This window comes from Macaca mulatta, chromosome 3 (genome assembly GCF_049350105.2).
Source record: "Macaca mulatta isolate MMU2019108-1 chromosome 3, T2T-MMU8v2.0, whole genome shotgun sequence".
NCBI lineage: Eukaryota > Metazoa > Chordata > Mammalia > Primates > Cercopithecidae > Macaca > Macaca mulatta.
In genome coordinates, this window is record NC_133408.1 from 176,169,704 (window position 1) to 176,187,958 (window position 18,255).

The 18,255-nt window shown below is 37.3% G+C and overlaps 1 long non-coding RNA gene across 1 annotated transcript in view; it reads left to right on the forward strand.

Moving 5' to 3' along the window:
• Positions 1-830: 830 nt before the first annotated feature.
• The window catches only part of LOC106997684 (uncharacterized), a 117,464-nt gene continuing 100,039 nt past the window's right edge, over positions 831-18,255 (forward strand). Inside the window, exon 1 of the long non-coding RNA XR_001443892.3 lies at positions 831-1,006. This is a non-coding gene — a long non-coding RNA (uncharacterized LOC106997684). The remainder of the gene's footprint in view (positions 1,007-18,255) is intronic.

An 18,255-nucleotide genomic window follows, 5' to 3' on the forward strand; every position in this document is an offset into this window, starting at 1 on the left:
GGATGAATACAACAGAGTTCAAAAAGAAGCCACTTTCTTCTATACCTGCCCTTCAGTAGTCAGGCCTATATTTCTATTCCAGAAAAATGTACACTAACAATCTGCCCACATTCTTTTAAAGGAGAGTTTACCATAATCTGGCCTCACTGGTTCAGCATCTGCACAGTCACCTCCCCACTGCGGGGAGAAAACAGATTCCATTCCACGGGACCTTGAATGGTATCTCTGCCTTCAGCTCTGGCACTCCAGTCCCCATTCTTAGGCTGGATCAGGATTTGAGCTCCTGTTTACATGAGTTGGGCAAACATCCACCTACGGGTAAATGAAAGGGCACAGCCAGGTTCAATGATGATAGGGAGTGACTCTGGAATACATGGTATCCACTACTTCAGCATCTTCTGGCCAGACCCGTGGTGGACTCATGTCACAAATTGCAGGAACACAGGAACAATGGATGACCAAGGAAATACTAAAAGGGTTGGGCCACTGAGAATGTTATCAGCAGCATCCATGCCAGAACATTGCACAACAGAAGACAGTGCCAGCAGCTTTTGTTAGGGCAAGAGACGAGGAATTTAGCATAGATAACAGGGCTCAGAACATCAGGCACAGTTGTCCTCTGCATAAATGTCAGTCTTCTTGACATGGGCCACTGGCAGCCTGATGGGGACCTTGGCAGGTACTGGCATTCTCAGCAGTGCTTGGCAGGTATGGAGGGTCATGCTTTTGGAGGGCACCAGCAGTAGATATCCTGCTTTTGTCTTGGCAGAGATAGGAAACTGGATCCATAGACAGCAGAGACAGGGGAGGAATAATATGACCTATACCATGTGTCATGCAGGAGGGCTGAGTCACAGAGCACACCAGAGACTGTGCTTATGATTTCCAGAAACATGTTGGAGAAATCTGAGGAGGATTGGAGTTTCTGCAGAGTTGGCTGAATATGCAAAAATACTTGCTGGCCTATGAATGAGACCTAGGACTCCATTGAGATACAGGCATCCAGGTAGTTCTTTTTCAAGCTTTTGTTCTTTAAATATTTGTTCAGTACTTAGTTGAACTAAATCCAACTAAATTTACTTTCAAAAGTCAAAACTAAATTTCCACTAATAAAAGTTATAAACCTTTTAAAACTTCAAAACAAGGAATTATATATATTTTATGTAATGATAACTTTTAGCTCTCATTTTGTTTATGTTAGGATTTATTGTGTGCAATTGTTTTGATCCTAATAACTTCTTGGGAGTCACCTGGTACCATACACATTTGTAAAATTAAAGCAGTCCTTCATTTCTGTAGGCAGCCTGTGCTGTCTCCTACCTGACCTCAGAATTCTAGCTAATTCTGAGAGTGACTCTGTTGGGATTATAGCATGGCATGTTGTTGAAATACTCACCAGAAAGGAGTGGCCTCAGTGGCAAGTGTGATGGGTGTCTTCTTTTCACGTTTAATTAAAGCTCTTGACTTTGAAAGAAGTAGAAGCAATTTACATTTTGCCAGTTATTAAAAAGTGTATGTGGAGCCCCGAAAATTTGGCACTGTATTTCTGATGCAGTCCAGTGACATGTTAGTTCTCTTTATGAATTGGTGGCCCCAGCAGCCATCATGTGGTGGCCCACTTCTTTTTTTTTTTTTTTTTTTGAGACAGAGTCTCACTCTGTCACCTAGACTGAAGTGCATAGTGCAATGGTGTGATCTTGGCTCACTGCAACCTCCACCTCCCAGGTTCAAGCAATTCTACTGCCTCAGCCTCTGGAGTAGCTGGGATCACAGGCACGTGCACCATACCCAGACAATTTTTGTGTTTTTAGTGGAGATGGGGTTTCACCATGTTGGCCAGGCTGGTCTCGAACTCCTGACCTCAAGTAATCCTCCCATCTCGGCCTGCCAAAATGCTGGGATTATAGGCGTGAGCCACCATGACTGGCCAAGGTTGGCCCACTTCTTAACTGAGCTCTAGTGTCAGTCTGTTCTCTCCAGCCTTCTATAGACTGAGAAGAACTGTCACTTAAATGAAAGCAATGTCATTGAACCACTATGAAAAGATCGATTCTTTTGGATAGATTTTTAGCATTGAGGTCTAGCGCCATTCCTTCTGGCTTCTACTGCAGCTTCTCTTGATTGACTTTCTTGCTTAATCCCCAGTTGATAATATTGTTGCAGCTTTATTTTCAAGTCCTGAATGGGGAGCTCTAAGAGATCCTACATTTTTATGAATAAACTCATATCTCAGTGGGCTGAAGAGCAGGCCTTGAGTCCAAGTCCCATGCACAGCTCCTGTGTAAAACCCATTGCTAGCTCCTCTATTCTGGAACATCCCTACACAGTCTAATGAAAAATAAGTATTGGGTTTGTAAACAAAGTCTATGTCTTAATTCAGATTTGTTTGAAATTTCATTGCTGGGGGAAACCCAGAAGAGCCTCTCACTGAGCTTTTGCTTTGTTTCTAGAGCCTCCTCCATTATCTGAAGGGGGATATAGTCCTAACAAGGGTGATTAGGTAATCAGTGGGCTTGGCCAATGAGGTAGACCGTATTTTTGTTTTCAAATTATTTACCTGCCTCCTCTGTTAAGAGAATAGCACATCTCAACCCATTGTTTGTGACTTTTGATGCCTTCTGTAGGAATAGTCAAATGTGGCTTGTGTGATTCATTTTGATTAACAGCATATGAGTAGATGTGACATTGGCCCTGTCCAGGAAGAAGCTTCGGCACCACTGTGTAAGGACCAGTCATTTTACTCTTCCCCTGTGACATAAGAACAGCCCATTGCACATGGAGGCTGCTTCAGCCTGGATGACTTGAAAAGACAGTAGAGTAGAGATACAGGCTATCTGTAATTGGAACAAAACCACACTGGACCTGCAGCTGACAGGAAACACAACTGACACAATAACTTTTTTTGGAAGTTGCTGAGATTTGTGGGGGGACATTGTTATGCAGTATGACCTAGCAAATACTGGCTAATGCACATATGATGTCTCTAGACTGGAACCCAGGTCACATAATGAAAATGGTGATTCAGCAGCTAGGGTCAGGGAAATACTGAGTAGCATTTAACACAGATGAGGTTGTTGTCTTGTTTCACACAGAGCCTGAAATAAAAGTAGGTAGTCATGACAGGGCTGTGAAGCTTGAATAAATGGAGCAACTAATTTCAGAATTTCATTTATCCTCACCCACACCTATCATTTATTTGTGGAGGACTTACTGTGTACAAGTTACTGTGCTACGCTGCAGATGCTGACTATACAAAGAGGCATGGAATATAGTCTACGACCTCTAAACTTTCGGATGCAGTTGGTGTAAATATGATGATACTCATATGAGGGTAGCACGTGAACTATGGAGAGGATACATGCCCTGCGAATTTCGAGAAAGGAATTCTCATTTCAGATTGAGCCATTTAATTACAAGGTAGAGGGTATATTTTATTTTGATTTGTACCCTCCAAACAGTGGTATATTGGAGCTGGTTCCTACTGACTCAAGTGAGCCAATGATGCATGTCTCTTCCTGACTCTGGGTTCAGGATATCAGATGGTAGTTTGAAATTAGCCATGGTAGGTGTATTTATACCACAAACCATCAAATACTAAAAATTAGGGCTTTTAAAAAATGTTTGAGAGGCAGGGTATCAATATGCTTCTGCCTCCAACTACTATGAGGTACAAAGAGTTGAAGTGAATTGAATTGTTCTTGTAGTGAACTGAGAGGTTTTGAAATGAAGAATAATTTCAAAGGTGGTTTTAGGGATATATTAATCTGGCATTGATACATAGGAAATGCAAGAGTTGAGAAACTCTAGCCAGAAAACGGTTATGAGCCTTTTAAAATAATCTAGCAACAAGGAGCTAAGGAAGTAACTCTTACTTAGAAAGAGGTGAATCAAAGAATCTTTTAGTGAAGACTTTAATTTTGGCAAACAAGTTCAAGCTAAATGACCCTGAGTAGATACTCTTTAAATACTTGTTGAATTAAATTGAATTCAAGAAGAACTGTGTTCCAGAATTTAATTCTCTGTTCTTTTTCTTTTTTCCTGTACTCTTCTAGATTTTGTTCATTCTCTTTGACCTTTATTTGCTTATACATTTTTATTTTTTTATGTAGCTCTCTTTTTCTATCATTTTTTCTTTCTCTACTTCAGTCCTAGAGTAATTAGTAACTAATCACTTTACTAGCTGCCTAGAAACTTGGATAACAAAATCTCTTGGTAGATGGGTTTTAAATGTGGAGTGGTAGATCGATTTCTCCAAAAGAACAGGTAATTTATATTCTCCAACACAGGTATTGCAACATTGAGGCTATTTCTGGATTGAAAAATACTTCATGCTTTCCACATGCTTACTTCAGTAACATTTTATAGATGAAAACAACAAAATGAATGATATATGAGTCACCTTTAAAACGTCAATGTGCCTGTCAAATTAATTGCACCACCTAAACACCAAATTCATTCCTTTAATTGAAAGTCTTATAGGTGCCCCCCTCAGAATATGCTATAGTTAATGATCAATTGTTGCCATAAATGATTTAACATTTGTATACACATGAGATGACATGGTCATAATTCACGGAAATGCCAATGTTGTGAAATTAGCACAAACAGTGATAAATGTGCTGTCAATTTCTATATAATTACCCCAGATCTATCATGCTATTTTGGTATGTTGAAATGCATTAGAGCATACCAAATGTGCATCATCCCAGTGATCAATATCCTATTTCAAATACAAACGTTACTGTATAATTATCATGTTATTCTTTCTGATGGTTTTATATTGAGCTATGTTGCATTTCAATTTAAAAAGTAAAATCACAGAGTGTCCACCTGGATTAGAATCATGACACTGTTTATGATTAGCACATTGCTGATACCTGCAATTTTAATTTAGACATTAATTATGGTTTGTGACTTCATTTACATGTTAGATAATTTAATTCGTCCACTTGAAATAGTCTCTTCTGGCTGACTATATTTTACCCTAAATAAATCTTACACTCTGAGACTTTGCTCTGAAAATGTGTTCTTTTAGTGTGTTTGATTTTTTTTCTTCCTTCCTTGCAGTTTTGCTGTGCTTTCTCTTCTTGGTTCTGTTTATTTAATTTTGCTGAGGTGGTGGTGTTTTCTAGGTCAAAGATTGAGTTCAATTAGGAGGGACTAGTAATTGTGCAATATAAAACTACCTCTCTGCCAGGTAAAACAGATTATTTTTGTACAGTCAGATAGTTCAAAACATTTTCTGATAGTTTCTAGAAACAAAAGAGGGAACATAAACCCTTTGGTTTTGCAAGCTTCCCAGCTTAATCACATCTTTTTAAAGGTGCAACAAGATACACCCTTGGCCTTCCTCATTGTCCCTGAAGACCCACAATAGGGAGTAAGTGGTAATGTGTCTGAAGCCTGCATCCGGCTTGCCTGAAGCTCCAGGTCTGATGTCACCCAGTCATTGAGTGCACTGGCAGAGCCCTCAGCAGACACCTCTCCGGGCTGCTCTGTTGTCTCATTGCTGCATAAGCAGTCTCATATTTTATAAGTCAGATAACCTTATTTTCTTTTTGGAAAAAAATGAGCATTCACTGGGAGATAGTAATCTCGTAAAGATTTTAAAAGACAAGTTAACCTGTGGTCTAAACATCTAAGCAGAAAAATTGCGACCTTTGAAGGAAGCATAATGCAGGAGGAAGTGAGAAACCTGGGGAACTTCTAGGATGTTTTCTAAACCTGTGGATGGTCTGTGGATATAGCGTGCGTGCTCGTCCCGAGGTCTATGGAGAAGCAGCTATACCGGAGTGACAGCAGGGTTTCTCTGCTGGTCTCTGACCTCTCTTCGACTAATATATTCTTTTGGGCCAAGGAAATCCTATATCCAATTGATAACACAAACTAGACAAGAAAACACGCGGGCACACCCCTGGGATAATTCTTTGGAAGTGTTTTTCAGGACTTCGTGGCCTCCAGCCTGCCTTTCCACATGGCTGCTTACCTTTGCCTTGTGATTTCTCTGGACTTTTTCAAACCTTCGTGGTTAACCAAATTCATTATCTGAGTTTTCCCTTCCCTTTCCTGTCACTTTCAAATATGAATTTTAACACAGGTCCCTTGTGACCTCCTCACTCAATTTCACCCTTCATCCTAACTTTTTTAGTTCCAAACCTACTGACTTTCTGTCCTGTGTGTTGGCCATGCTCCATCCTGCCACAGAGCTCTTGTCCAAGACTAAACAATTCTTTCCAGTTTTTCCCTTGTTAATTTATATCATCTTTCAGATAAATCTCGGTTCAAGCATCAGTTTCCATGAGAATCCCTTCCTGATCTCCCTGGCCAGGGGAAATCGTCTAACAACGTCATCAGGTTTATATGTTTGATTATTTGGTTAACAGCTTCCCTCTCCACTAGACTGTAAGCACCACAAGGGCAGGAATCATGTCTGATTTGTTCAGAGTATCTGTTAACACATCCTCTCCCCTCACCATATGTATGTGTGTGTGTGTGTGTGCATTTATTTGAATATATGTAGATACATTTATAAATGAATGAATGGATAGACAAAAACTCATTACAGATATTTGTAATTCCATTGTGAAATTATCTAATCTGCCAGGCGCGGTGGCTCACGCCTGTAATCCCAGCACTTTGGGAGGCTGAGGCGGGTGGATCACGAGGTCAGGAGATCGAGACCATCCTGGCGAACACGGTGAAACACCATCTCTACTAAAAATACAAAAAAATTAGCCGGGCGAGGTGGCGGGCATCTGTAGTCCCAGCTACTCGGGAGGCTGAGGCAGGAGAATGGCGTGAACCTGGGAGGTGGCGGAGCTTGCAGTGAGCCAAGATCGCGCCACTGCACTCCAGCCTGGGCGACAGAGCGAGACTCCGTCTCAAAAAAAAAAAAAAAAGAAATTATCTAATCTGTATATACAAGGAGAACAACAAATGGCAAATATGGATATTAGTAACACAAATAACTTTTCAATATATTTTCATAACTTCTCTAAAATAAAATATGATATTTAAAGCTTTGTAACAGCATATTTTAAAAAATGGATTGTAAAAGATACTTTTCTACATGTTCTCTCATTGAATTCTCAGAACTGCCCTCTCTCCATTTTAGAGTTAAGGAAGGTGAGATCAGTTAAGGCAAGAAACTCTCTAAGGGTAGAATTTGAACCTAGATTGTCTCAGTTCTAGGACAGAGCTCTTTCTATAACACAGAACTGCTGCCATTTCTAGTATAATATTTTCAGCATAATATTTGATTTAATTACTACTACCCGAAATATTTTATTTTAAATGCATTTATAATTTTCTGTGATATATGTGAAGTTTGATTTTAATTATGCTGCTTTTGTGTCAAGATAATGATAGAAATCAATGAAAAACATGCGTATGTTTACCTGTATTATTAATTTATGCAAAAAATTTTAATGACACTGCTACAAACTAACATACGACAGCTGTTTCTTCATTACATAAGATGGGGACATTTTGCTTTTCATCTAGAGGTTTTCAAACATCCATATGTTGAGTATTTTAGCCCTAGCAGGCATATTATGCTGTTTATAAAGACAGAAGGTCTGAAACAGGGGCAGGCATTTTTTAAGATAAGTTTTATCAGAGAAACAAAAAGCGGTTGGTAATACTAGTCTTTGTTCCCCCTTTGTGGGCAAAGGAAATTCACAAATCCAGAAGAAAGTTAATCATTCCTTCATAAACACTGAAACCACCTATGATACCCTTTCAAAATTATCTAATTGGACTCAAACCAGCCATGTTCTTCCTCTGTTCCTCCTGGAAATTGAAGGGGTAAAATATTGCACAGGAAGACAAGTTCCTAGTTTGTATGTTTTGCTGAAGGCAGCCACCCTCCTTGCTACTGCAGACCTATCGTCTACCTTTTGGGTGTTCGCTGCATTCTATCCTAACAGTTTGCTGAGGCTGGCAATAACTATTAATCTTAGAGCAAATAACCCTTCCTTTGTGCATCAGGTTTCTTACAGTAATTAAAAGCAAGAGCCACATATTTGAACATTAAGAAAAAAAAAAACAGCAGATTTTTATGTGTTTCAAAGAACGTATATTAATATCGTCTGGCTTCTCACCATCCATTTCAAGTTAAAATAATTAGATGTAACTCTTTGTAATACACATTTTCAGGGAGAATATAGGGTTAGAGGATGTTTTCTACACTATTTTGTGTGAGTACACAACTGGCATAGACTCTTTGAAGGGTAGTTCGATAATTTATTTTAAAATTTTAAAAGCACCTATCCTTTCATTCAACAAATTCATATTTAAAATTTATGTCATGGACGCTATTATCCTTAGCAAATTATTAATACCATAGGAACAGAAAATGAAATCCTGCATGTTCTCACTTATAAGTGGGAGCTAAATGATGACAACACATGGACACAGAGAGGGGAACGACACACACTGAGGCCTATTGGAGGGTGGAGGGTGAGAGGAGTGAGAGGATCAGAAAAATAATTAATGGGTACTAGACTTAATACCTGGGTGATGAAACAGTCTGTACAGCAAACCCCCATGACACAAGTTTACCTATGTAACAAACCTCCACTTGTACCCCAGATCTTAATATAAAAGTTAAAAACAATTTTTTAAAAATAAATAAAATTTATGGATTTCTCACCTTTGTACACAAAAATAAAAAAGCAACCCAAATATCCATCAATAAAAATAGGTATAATAAATTATGGAAAACTTGTGAAGACATATCGCTAAATGAGAAAAATATAAATGAGAATATTATACATAGAATATTTCCAAAGTATATGATATATATGTGTATGTATGTGTGTGTGTAGCTATATGTGCATGTTGTAGTAGTGAAAAGGCACCCTGGCATGACTGACTCCATTTGGCTCCTAACCCCCATGGTGGTATCTTTCAGGTTAACTGCCTTTGCTTATCTCTGCATGTAGGCCAAGGTAACTATGAGAGGAACTTAGCTTATTGTTTAAATGGTAATAATCCCTTCCTAGAATGAGTCCCAAGGAGATAAGGGAGGGTGTACACACAAGTAACAATGTTGTATTGAGGATTTATGGGAGTGTTGTGACTCTCCAAAGATGGAAAGGTTTCTTGGCCTCCTCATACCTTCACTGGCACCTAGATGTCTCCGGTCATCAGGTGCCTCCTGATCCCAAACCCCTCCTCTTCCCCCTGCCATTAACATAAAAAGGGCCTGAAATTTGTTCTGATTTAAGATGGTTCTTTAGGACATTAGTCTACCATCTTCCCAGAAGACTCTGCAAAAAGTTATTTTCCTTGCTCCAACTCCTTGTCTCTCGACTTACTGATTGTCATGCAGTAAGCAGAATAAGTTTGGACTTAGCTACAATATGTGTAGGAAATTTGTGATAAGATACTTAAAAATGTTTAACAGTAGTCACATCTGTAAGGTGAGAATGAGAAAAAAAGAAAATGCTTGTCTTTTTGTACTGTTTGCATTTTTCAAATAAATTCATGTACGACTTGTAAAAGATTAATTAAATTTAAAGTACGTTGAGAATCTTGAAGTAAGATGGCAGTAAGTGAATTATGTTTGATTTACCCTCTTCTATCTTTCTGTAAATCTATAGTCTGTACTTAAATGTAAGAACTGAAACTATAAAAATCCTAGAAAAAAATCTAGGAAATATGATTATGTTCAGAGGCCAAGGGGGGTGGATCACAAGGTCAGGAGATCAAGACCATCCTGGCTAACACGGTGAAACCCCGTCTCTACTAAAAATACAAAAAAGTCAGCTGGGCATGGTGGCGGGCGCCTGTAGTCCCAGCTTCTGGGTAGGCTGAGGCAGGAGAATGGCGTGAACCCAGGAAGCAGAGCTTGCAGTGAGCCAAGATGGCGCCACTGCACTCCAGCCTGGGCGAGAGTGCGAGACTCCATCTCAAAAAAAAAAAAAAAAAAAAAAAAAAATATGATTCTGGACATAGGCCTTGGCGAAGAATTTATGACTAAATCCTCAAAAGCAATTACAACAAAACCAAAAACTGACCAGTGGGACCTAATTAAACTAAAGAGCTTCTGCACAGCCAAAGAAACTATCAACAGAGTAAGCAGAGAACTTACAGAATGGAAGGAAATATGTGCAAACTACGCATCTGACAAAGATATAGTATCCAAAAGAATACTAGCTAATCTTAGTATATCATTATACTTAGTTCATTCTTAATATAATTGTCTTAATTCAACAAGCAAAGAACAAATAATCCCATTAAAAAGTGGGCAAAGGACATAAACAGACACTTCTCGAAAGAAGACATGCAAGTGGCCAAGAAACATGAAAAAATTCTCAATATCACTAATCATCAGAGAAATGCAAATCAAAACCACAATGAGATACCATCTCACACCAATCAGAATGGCTATTACTAAAAAATAAAAAAATAGTAGATGTTGATGAGGCTGAGGCTGTGGAGAAAAGGGAATGTTTATACACTGTTGATGGAACTATAAATTAGTTCAGCCACTGTGGAAAGCAGTTTGGAGATTTCTCAAAAAACTTACAATAGAACTACCATTTGATCCAGCAATCCTATTACTGGGTATATACCCAGAGGAAAATAGATCATTCTACCAAAAAGTCACATGCACTCATATGTTAACTGCAGCACTATTCACAATAATGTAGACACAGAATCACCCTAAGTGCCCAATGGTAGATTGGATAAAGAAAATGTGGTACATATATACAATTGAATACTACACACCCATAGCAAACAATGAAATCATGTCCATTGCAGCAACGTAGATGTAGCTGGAGGCCATTATTCGAAATGAATTAACACAGGAACAGAAAACCAACTACTGCATAGTCTCACATATAAGTGGGAGCTAAACACTGAGTACACATGGACATAAAGATGGGAACAATGGTCAGTGGGGACTCCTAGAGGAGGGAGGGTGGCAAAGGTTGAGAAACTACCTATTGGATTCTAGGGACATGACCTGGGTGACAGATTCAGTCACATCCAAAACCTCAGAATCACACAATTTACCCATGTGACAAACCTGTATATGTAACCCTGAATCTAAAATAAAAATTGAAGTTAAAAAAAAAGTAAATGGAAGCTTGCTTTAAAAAAAATATTCTGCCAGAAGGGCTTCTTGGTAAAATAATTGAGAAATGTTCTATACTTTATCTCCTACTAAATAGAAGATAACATAAAATTTGCTAATTAAAAGCTCTGAGAAGTCCTACTTCTATGGTAAAGAAATCTGATCCCTGCCACCCCCACACCTGAAAATCTAGTCTATAGTAAAAGCTGATTTATTTATCTTCTTTATTTATTTTTGGAGACAGGGATCTTGCTGTGTTGCCCAGGCTGGCCTTATACTCCTGGGCTCAAACGATCTTCCTGCCTCAGCCACCTGAGTAGCTGGGACTACAGGTGCACACCACTGCCCCCTGCTATTTATTTACCTTTAAACTTTAACTGCCTACTTTTTCCCCATCCTCCATTATACCACTTCCTTCACCCCCAATACAGACTGGGTGACTTTTATATTACGTGGTGAGATCCTCTTGTCGCAGCTGTAGAGATCAAGAATCACTTGACCAATAAGAAATTCTCCCTCTGGAATTTTGAGCTAGAACTAGGACATTTGTCAGTTTGGTCTCTCTTGAGCCCAGATACGTAGTTCCAAGATTGAAGTAATGGTTTTAAATATGCACAAGGGAAGTAGAAAAAGGTGGTTTGCCTAGAGGGAAAAAAATACCACAGATGACCCCAGAAACAGACATTGGCCATGGGGCTGAAGAGAGGCTGAGGCACTTGCTTCCTTGAACTCGTTTGACCCATCTGTTTAGTCTCTTATGATGCCTTCCTGTACTTCTTAACTTTGGATTAGTGAGTTTCCCACTGAAGCCTCACTGTGTTTTGTTTAAGCCAGGTAGAGTAGAATTTTTATTACTTGCTTCTGAAAGTACTTGGACTGACGGTGCCCATGGAGACACAGAAAGACCAAATCCCGCAACAGTACTGGAAACCAGGTTACCCATATGCCACATTTGGGAGAAATTTCTACTTATTGCTCTGAGAATGAGGAACCAAGAAACAGGTGCCTCAAAATACTCCATCCTTGGGCAAATTCAGAAGTAGGAAGGAAGAGATATGACATGACAAGCCAAAGTTGTCTATCTGAATTTAAAGACACAAAAGCAACACCAGACAGAAATTTGGGCAGGCCCCCTGGACTGCTACCTTCCCAGCTTCCCCCACCTGAAAGCAATCCATTCAGAAAATGCAGTTCAAGTATGTAATTAACTGACCCAGGTGAGGGAGCAGGTGGGTGGGGCAGGGTAGGACATAAAATTCTAAAACAAGTGAAAATTGCCCAGGGGAAGAGAAAGGAAGTGCTATATATAAGAAAATGTTGTTTTTCAGTTATAGGCAAAGAGAAACAATTGTGAACTAGTTTAAAAATTTCAGGATACAAATTCAATTCCAGAAGATCAGAGAACTACCGCTATTCAACAAAGTTGCCCAAGATTCATTTCTAGTAGGTCCTGGTATTGAACTCAGTTATTTATAGCAACCTACCTTCCAGGTTCATATTTGGAAATGGAATCCAATTAACATATTAATCCTCTTGAGGAAAGAGAAGTTCCTCTACATACTTATATCGGGTATTGGCAAAAATGTATCTCCATAGATCTCTGTCTTCATTTAAAGATGAATAAGCAAGGAAAAATCAGGCATTACCACCACCCCCTCCCCCCAAAAAAGGCAGAAAAACATAAAAAGGGATAAAAGGGGAAAGTCTGAAAGTAAAACTCATCCATTACTACAAAGAGAAAAAAAAATAGAAAATAGGTTCTTTATATTCTCAAGGAGCTAAAATAACATTTTTAAAAAATAACATAAGGATGGGTCACTATGAGGGGGAAGATGGAAGCAGTGAGTAACAGAACACATAAAAAGGTAAGGAGAGGCCGGGCGCAGTGTCTCATGCCTGTAATCCTAGCACTTTGGTAGGCCGAGGTGCGCAGATCACGAGGTCAGGAATTCGAGACCATCCTGGCCAACATGGTGAAACCCCGTCTCTACTAAAAACACAAAAATTAGCTGGGCATGGTGGCAGGCACCTGTAATCCCAACTACTCAGAAGGCTGAGGCAGGAGAATTGCTTGAACCTGGGAGGTGGAGGTTTCAGTGAGCCAAGATCATGCTATTGCACTCCAGTTTGGACGATAGGGTGAGACTCTGTCTCAAAAACAAACAAAACAAACAAATAAACAAAACAAAGGAGAGACTGCAAGGATGCAAAATACCACAGTATGATTGATATCCTGGCAGAGAGAGGAAAGAGCAGAAGTGACATCAGGAAATTATGCTAGTGACAAAATTTGCTTCTGATCTGGTGTGGACACCAGCCTGTGTGACCTGCTTTATGCATTACCTACTGATTGGCAATGTCTGAATCTTCCTCCATAGCCTGTATTACTATGTTTTTGCTAATAAGACATCCTTTAAATCCTGAGTCTTCACTGATTTCTTCAAAAGGCATTTTGTTGACTACAGTCTCCTTGCAATACTAGAAGAGAAGAGTTAGGATGTTTCAACACAAAGAAAAGGTAAATGTTTGAGGTGATGGATATCCCAGTTACCCTTATCTGATCATTACACATTGTATATATGTATGAAATATCACATGTACCACCCAAATATGTACAGCTATTTTATATCAATAAAAAAGATAATTTGAACCTGACTACTGGGTGAAGGTTGCTACAGCACTCTCTTCTCTCTGAACCCTAGGTATTCTCTCTTCTGTTTTCTCTGTGCACAATCAGCATTATTTTCTACATGCTGCAGCAAAGAAATAAGGATTTCCAGACTTCTTTGTTGAGAACATCTTTGTTTTATTTGTTTTTCTTTTTTCTTTTTTTTTTTTTTGAGACAGAATTTAGCTCTTGTCACCCAGGCTGCAGTGCAGTGGCACAATCTCGGCTCACTGAAACCTTTGCGCCCCCGGGTTCAAGCGATTCTCCTGCCTCAGCCTCCCGAGTAGCTAGAATTACAGGCACATGCCACACCCCTGGCTAATTTTTTGTAGTTTTATTAGAGATGGGGTTTTGCAATGTTGGCCAGGCTAGTCTGGAATTCCTGACCTCAAATAATCACCTTTGTTTTAAATCCAAAGTGAAAATGCTTTGTTACCTTGAGTATCAACACAAGTGTTGTGGTTTATCCTCTGAAACATCAAGTGCATCGTATTCCTCCAGACAGTAATAGCAGCTGCTGTTCCACACTTCATGTCTAATGTTAATTGGGTTATGTAATTTTCAACCAAAAGGACATAAAATAATCATTGTTTGGTAAAAAATATAAATGATTACATTAAAAAGCATAGAAAATCAACTGAGAAAAGTTTTCATACTAATAAGAAATTTTAGTAAAGTGATCCAATACAAATAGAAAAGAAATATAAAACCCAATAATCTTGTAGGAATATAAAATTCACAAACACGATGGAAAATATAACCGGATATATAGTCTATTATATTAATAAATCATAATTATATGGTTATAGGAAGAAACTTTGTTAATTTTATTTAGGTATAACTGATATGGGATAAACTGCATATGTTTAAAGTGACCATTTGCTCAGTTTTGAGATACATATTCACCTGTGAAACCATGACCATCACCTATGAAATCACATCAGAACCATCAGCCCCCAAATGTTCTCATGATGGCTCTGTCCTTCACTTCTCCAGAAAACTACTGACTTATTTTCTGTCACTACAGTTTCCATGTTTTTGAAATTTATATAAATGGAAATCTACATGATACATTCTTTTTTGCCTGGCATCTTTCATTCAACATAATTATTTTGAAATCCATCCATATTTCTGCGTATATCAATAGCTCATATTTTCTATTGCTAAGCGGTATTTCCAAGTATGGATATGCCACAGTTTGTTTATCTCTTCATATATTGATGGACACTTGGGTTATTTCTAGGTTTTGGTTATTACAATTAAATTTTCTACTAGCATGTATAAAACTTAGTCTGGAGATATGTTTTCATTTCTCTTGGGCAAATGCTTTGGGGTAGAATGGCTAAGTATGGCAGGTATATGTTAAATTTATAGGAAGTCATCAAGCTGTTTTCTATAATTTGGAAATTCCAGTTTCCAATTGTTTTCCAAAATGTATACAACTTTATATTTTCATTAGCAGTGTATGAGAGTGCCAGTTGCTTCACATCCCCATCAACACTTGGTCTGGTCAGGCATTTTAATTTTAGCCATTCTGATGGGTATGTAGTAATACCTCACTGTGGTTTTAATTTGTACTTTCCTCATGATTAATGATGTTGAGCACCTTTTAATATATTTGTCTATTACATATTAAACTACATATTATTACTTATCTTTTTGAGGTATCATTTCAAACCTTGTGACTTTTGTGGATTTCCTCACTATATGGAATTTTAAAGATTTTTTTGATATTTTTTTCAGAGATGTTCTTTGCAAATATTTTTTCCCAGTGTGTTTCCCTTTTTCTAAAAAATGATATTTTCAAAAGAACAATAGGCTTTTTGTTGAAAACACCTTTGTTTCAAATCCAAAGTCCAATTATCATTTTGTTCTTTTCTGTTTTGTCCTCTTTGTGTTCTATCTTAAGGTAATCAAGATTTTCTCTTGTGTTTTCTTCCAAAAATTTTGATTTTTAGGTTTTACATTTAGGCTCTTTTCCCATTTCAGTTTAAGTAAGTTTTGTGTATGATGTGAGGTAAGGATCAATGTTTTTTTTTCCCCATATGATATCCATTTAATCCAATTACATTTAATCCAATTGCTTTTCTCTCTTTTGGATTATCTTAACATCTTCATGAAAAACTAATTGACCATATATATGTGGGTCTATTTTCAAACTCTTTTCTCTTCCATTGATTTAAAAGTCTACCCTTTTAGTAACTGCTGTCTTGCTTACTATAGCTTATAATAATAAGTCTTAAAATCACTGTTACTCCTTCAACTTTATTTCAAAATTATTTTGGCTATTTTAAGTCTTTTGCCTTTTCATATAACTTCTAGAATCAGCTTGTCAATTCTACAAAAGAAAGACATTAAACTTTTGATTGCGATTGCATTCAATCTATGAGTGGAATTTTCATTAAAACAATTTCAAATTTTGAAATTCATGAGAATGATATATCTATTCACTTATAGATATAGTTACTATTAGTATTTGGATTGTATACCCCAGTGTAATGAGTTTATTTAGTAATAGTCTTTCTTTGAGGGAGACAGACACCGGTCATGATAAATCCATCATTGTATTAAGCGCCGTTTTATAACATCTCTTGTGATCTAGCATTAAACCCCTTTTCCACATGAGTATTTTATCCCTGTCTATAGAAGCAAGTATGTCTTTTTTTCTACATTTTAAGAAAAAGTTAATAGATACTAGCAATATTAAATAAAGAATCCTACAAAACACAAAAAATGAAAGGTAAACATTAGAAAGGGTTCCCAAACAGAGAAAAACATATTATTCTATTTATAAATTCTATTGTTATAATTTACATTTCTAGATTTTCTTGGAACTTAGAAATGTAAAAATTTGTGGAATAAAGATTTTTTATAAGGTGTGAATAGATAAGAACATTTGGAAGTAAAAGTATTGAAGTGGAAATAGATTTTTCAAATATTAAATGCTTTGTAATGGCATAATAATTTAAACTATAAAACTAAACAAAACTGACAAAATGGGCCAGAAACAGATTCTTTTATATAAAGGATTATTATATGACTAATGAAACATCACAAATTACCGAAAAGTGAATCATTCAATAAATCACACTGAAACTGTTGACTAATCACTATCAATTATTAAGTGATTATTCAGCGCAAGCTTTTTCCCCATACATAACACACTCTTCAAAGACACTTCGAAAGTAATAAATTAAATAAAGTCTTACTATAAAAAAGAAAAATATAAACAAATATGTATTAAATCTCTGCATGGGTGTCTTCTATTTTGGAAAACAATGAATTTACTGTGGCAATGATAGCAGATTTCACTACAATTAAATGTTTAACAAGTATGTTGCTCAACACTAAAAGGCTAATTTGTTAGGCACCCTAATATTTAAAAAATATTTGCAAACATAGAGAAAGGGTTAAAATGTTTAATATATAGAACTTATACAGACACTCTTGTATGTAACTTACGTTACACACTTTTATAAGATAGACACTTAGGTTATTACACAAAGATTCCAAGTAAGTGGTCAACAAACAATTTATAGAAATGGAAATACAAATGGCTAAAATGACTAAAATCCTATGGGAAAATATTGTCTCATGAGTAAATATTATCAATTAACACATCATCAAAATATATTTAACTATGAACTTATCTAAATTTTTAAAACTGTGAATAACAATACTAGCAAGAAAATAAAACTGCTTATTTCAGAAATAAGCAGTATAATAAGCTTATTATGGAAATGTAAATTATGCAATTCTTTGAAAAGCAATTTTCCAGTGTTTATCAAGAAACCAAAAAAATTTGCTACTTTTCCATCTGCTGATAGAAATTTATCTTAGAAAATAAGATAAAATGCTGGAGAGTCTCATGTATAAACATGTTTCTAGAAACATACAAATATATATGGAAATAGCTTAAATGGGTCAGTAAGGAGACTGTTAAATGAATTGAGATGAATGATTATGGAGACCTTTAAAATGATGTTTGCAAAGAGCATGTTAGAATTTAAATGAAAAGGAAACGTATAACAATGTAAGTGTATAATTTGACCTCAACTCTGCAAACAAAACACATATACAAGATAGATTAGATGAGTTATTATAAAAATATTAATGGCAGACCAGTAAGCATCTTGGCTTCAATATGGATATAATAGCAAATTTGTAATATTAAAATTGTTATTAGGGGGGCGGAGCAAGATGGCCGAATAGGAACAGCTCCAGTCTCCAACTCCCAGCGCGAGCGACACAGAAGACCGGTGATTTCTGCATTTTCAACTGAGGTACTGGGTTCATCTCACTGGGGAGTGCCCGACGATCGGTGCTGGTCAGCTGCTGCAGCCCGACCAGCGAGAGCTGAAGCAGGGCGAGGCATTGCCTCACCTGGGAAGTGCAAGGGGGAAGGGAATCCCTTTTCCTAGCCAGGGGAACTGAGACACACAACACCTGGAAAATCGGGTAACTCCCACCCCAATACTGCGCTTTAAGCAAACAGGCACAC